General features: G+C 50.5%; 1 protein-coding gene across 1 annotated transcript in view; it reads right to left on the reverse strand.

Moving 5' to 3' along the window:
- The window catches only part of SENP5 (SUMO specific peptidase 5), a 26,986-nt gene extending 26,812 nt beyond the window's left edge, over positions 1 to 174 (reverse strand). The window contains exon 1 of the mRNA XM_032803878.2: positions 64 to 174. The gene's annotated coding sequence lies outside the window, so the exon portion shown is untranslated. The remainder of the gene's footprint in view (positions 1 to 63) is intronic.
- Between the last annotated feature and the right edge of the window lie 4,398 nt (positions 175 to 4,572).

Here is a 4,572-nt window from a genome sequence, read left to right on the forward strand (position 1 = left end):
CCCCCCCGCCCCAAACCAGCCCCTCCTGCCCCAACCGGGCGGGAGCCGAGCCCCAGCTCGTACCTCTGTCCCGCGTTGTCGTCCAGCGCATCCCGGCCGCAGCCAAGCGCCCCCGGCTCCGGCTCCGGCTCCGCCTCCCGCCGCCGCCGGCACCCCCGGCTGGCGCAGCGCCTCACGTGGGCAAGTCCCTGCGCACTGCGCCGGCGCACACTGACTCTCTCACTCCGCCGCGACAGGCCGCGAAGGGCGGGGGGAGAAGCGCTGAAAGAGCCGTTCAGCTAGTGCGCATGTGCCTGAAGGGGCCCGCTCTTCAGCGCGCGTGGGTGACGCACGCTAACGTGCTATCTCCCCCTCCCCCCAGCAGGAAAGCCAGGCACGCGCTTTTCCCACCCGCGAGGCGCTGTTAAAGGGACAGTCACCGTTAAATCCATCTCTGTTTACAAGGGCCTGTGTGTGTCCTTTCCACCCTCCACGCCCCTGAGGTCACTGCCCTGATTAAAGCCCCAGGATCTCTACACATCTCCCCGCCTGTCCGTCTCCACGTGCCTGGCAAACCCCCACTGCCCCACTCATCCCCCAGAGCCCACCCTGATTCCCACACCTCTGCTTGCCGGACGTTCGTTGCAAAGCCCCCCAGCAACAGCTTCCGGCACCCTTCTCTGCCCCTACCACCCATCCTACTCCGGGGAATTTTATTGCCCCTCCAGTAGATTTGGTTACAGGGTGGCTATTTTAGAGGCGAGAGTGTGTGAGCGTTTCTAATAATCCCTGACACTCCAAACTTCACAGGGACAGAGCCAGCACCTCTCCCTAAATCATGGGTCTCAGCTAAGGGAGAACCCCCCTATGGCACTAGTGCCAATGCCAAGTGTTCAGCAACCAGAACTTGGAACCCAAAGCATCACTGGCTTAAAAATCATGCGATTAAAACAAAAACTTCTGGTCTACCTTCTGACTGTTGAGGGGTGTGTGGGCAAAATTTACTCGTACCTGCACATACAAAAATACATAGCTTCTCACTTAGCTGTCCAGAGGGAAATTACATGCACCTCACTTTTAGGTTGGTGGTTGGGGGAATTATCATTCCATCCTTCTCCATCTCCCTCCCCACCTACCTGCTCGACTCCCTTCCCCATCTCTCTCCCTACCCCTCTTAGTGTCCTGCTCCACCCCCTTTCTCCCTCCATGCCCCCCATCATTTTCTGTCTTACACCTGGCCTTTGCATTTAATTCCCCCATAGTTCCTTCTGTTTCACTTTACTGTATCCTACCTCTTACTATCTGCCACCTCCAATTCCCCTGCACCGATCCCCCGCCTATCCCTCATATTCCCCTTAACTCCCTCACTCTCCCTCCTGTACCTTTTCAATCTTTTCTGCTCCACATATTGTGCAGGCTCCTCCTGCATTCCCCATTCTCCTGAACCCCCATTTCTCCTTCTGGCCAACTTTACTCTATCTTCTCTTTTGCCCCGCATCCCCCTGCCCCTTCTCATCCTCTTTCCTGCTCCTCTCCTTTCCCCAGTCCCCCTGCTATTTTGGCTTCACTTTCCTGACCCTAGGAGGTACCCATCTTTCCTGAAGGCAGCCAGAGTTCTGCCTCATTGGAAACAATGGGAGATGGCAACCATTTCTACTGAAGGCACAAGTAGGGTTAGCATATTTCAGGTTCCCAAAAAGAGGACACTGCAGCAGGGAAGAAGTTGGGTGGGGAGCTGGAGGGGGTATCTGCATCAGGAGTACTCACTGGAAGTGGGGGGATAGTGCCGCTCCCTGTCACAGTGGTAGGGCAGCACGTGCTAACCCAGGATGTAGCAACAGCTGTCAGTCAGGGCCTCCCTGCAGGACTCCCTCCCCAGGGCCTACAACTGTGGCTGCAGGGGAAAAGACCAATCAGCTGCAGATGCAGGGGAAGCAGCCCAATCATGGCTCTTTCTGAACTACAGCACCTGCTCTGCAAAAATCCAGGACATTTCCTGTTATTTGAAAAATCCACTAGGGCAAGAGGACAGAGGCTCAAAAAAGAGGCAATGTCCTGGAAAGCCCAGACATATGTGTAACCCACACGCCATCTGGGTGTGTTGCATCTAGTGGCATCAAGACAACTTAGAGCAGTGGTCCCCAACCTTTTTCATCTGGCAGGTGCCAGACGACGAGCCATGGAGGACCATGGCGGCAGACAAGCATCTGCCGAAATTCCACCGACAAGAGCAATGTCAATAAGCATTGCTGCCGAAATGCCACTGACAAGCAGCAACATCCAGAGGCGTCACCGCTGAAAATTGGAAGCATTTCAGCGGCGACGCCTGTGGATGACGCAGCTTGTCAGCAGCATTTTGGCAGATGCTCGTCTGCTGGCCAGTACATGGGTACACTTAGACACTTTGGCGGGTGCCATGGCATCCACGGGCACCGCATTGCGGACCCCTGACAGAGAGAGAGATAGAATGAGTCTGCTAACAGCCAGTTGGCTTTTGGCTCATGCATTTAGCAACCAACAGTCCAAGGTTCAATCCTGCCCGCCAGCGACCGGGGTCTGACAGCGTTACATATGCACAACCCCCTGAAAAAAGGTTGATGGGAAATGCCAGCCATCTTGACAGAGGACACCCTCTGGCTTTAAGTAATAGCTCATTGCAAACATTTTAAATGGGAAAAAGTGAGTGAGTTTGATGCTGGGAATTGGGAGATCAAGAGCAACTAAAAGCGAAACACAGTAGGAGAATCATGATGAAATCATGATAGCTGACAACTCTGCAATTAGTTGTTAACAGTATGGAGCCTATGACACACAGATAAGCAGTCCTAATCTCATCAAGTAGCAGACAGTGGTACATACATGTTAGTTTATTACAACACTTCCCCTTCTACAGACCCTATTACCCAATACATCAAATAATTTAACAACCATTCATTCACTTTGAGAAATTATTGTCATTGTTTATGTAAGCAGAGTCAGGATGAGCTCTACCGTGACATCTGGTGGTGAATTATGGGAAGTGTGGAAAGAATTTCAAGAATTGTGAATTCTCAGATATTTGCATGGGCACGCCCAGCAAAGCCCAATGCAGCCTGGGATGGTTATTTTGACAGCTCTGGGATCCCCAATTTCTGTGTTATTGGGGCAGGATAAATAAAGTGTTGCCAGCTGGTTATGTGAATGAGGAACTATGAGACTGCTTTATGACAGAGATGTCTCAATATAACTTAAGTGATACTTGCTAAACAAGGGACATGGGTTCCAATACCCAGTGAATTGAGAGAGGTTGGGGATGGGTGTGTGTTTCTGCTAGTATGGGCCTCTTTTATCTAGAACACCAATTGTACTGCCTTCTCTCCCCACTGTAAAAGAATAGAAGTAGTTTTGATTCCATTAGGAGTAGTCTATCTAGAGACTGCTGAGCTGAGTTCAGGTTGGGCCAGTAGTGTACCAGCACCAGGGCTCCTCTACTAAGAGCTTACATCACTGAGTGCTGTGTTAACTAGTGGGGGAACCTGAAGACCTATCGTTAAGTGGCTTGCAGAGCAGAGCAGTTTGCAGCATGTTGGAGCAGCCCATGGAACAGTGAGCAGAGTGAAGCAGTTTGCAGGGGTGGCTGGAGGAGCAGCACAGCTGGTGTGGTGGAGTTGGTCGTGGTGAAGGCTGCAGCAGAACTCCACAGAGAGGTGGAGTAGCTGGCCCTGGCCCACATAAGGTGCCCCTTAACACCCTGTGTGGACTCTCTCCCCCTCCCCCATTTCCACCCAGGCTGGCGGGGGAGGGGGTGTAAAACTCTGTACATAAACTCTTGAATTCTGGAGTGGCACTGACCAGAGACTTTTGGGTTGTTGGACTTTGTGGTGATTGGACTTAAGACCCTAAGGGGAAAAGGACATTGCCAAATGTACTTGGAGGTGGGTTTTTGTTTATGGTTTGTGTTATAATCCTGTTTGTGGTGTTTCTCCAATGAGATGCCGCATTGTTTCCTTCCTTTATTAAAAGGATTTTGCTACACTGACTCCGTGCCTGCGAGAGGGGAAGTATTGCCTCCTAGAGGCGCCCAGGGGGGTGTGGTATGTAAGTGTCCCAGGTCACTGGGTGGGGGCTCGAGCCTTACCAGTTTCAAAAAGAATCTGCAGTCATTTGGATAGTTCTCTGAAACATCCACTCAATGTGCAGGCAGTCAAAAAAGCAAAATGTTGTAATCATTAAGAGGGGGATAGATAATAAGACAGAAATATCATATTGCCTGTATCTAAATCCATGGTATGCCCACATCTTGTTACTATGTGCAGATGGGGTTGCTCCACTGAAAAGGAATATATGGAAATGATTCAAAAAGGGCAAGAAAAAAAATAGTGTATGGAACACCTGACATATAGGAGAGATTAATAAGACTGGACTTTTCAGCTTGGAAAAAGATGACTCAAGGATATGATAGATGGTCTATAAATCATGACTGGTGTGAGAAAGTAATAAGGAAGTGTTATTACTCCTCATAACACAAAATAGGCCACAAATGAAATTAATAGCAGCAGTTTAAAACAAACAAAGGGAAGTATTTTTCAGAACAATACAATCAGCCCTGTGAGC

Source organism: Chelonoidis abingdonii, chromosome 8 (assembly GCF_003597395.2).
Source record: "Chelonoidis abingdonii isolate Lonesome George chromosome 8, CheloAbing_2.0, whole genome shotgun sequence".
Classification (NCBI taxonomy): Eukaryota; Metazoa; Chordata; order Testudines; family Testudinidae; genus Chelonoidis; species Chelonoidis abingdonii.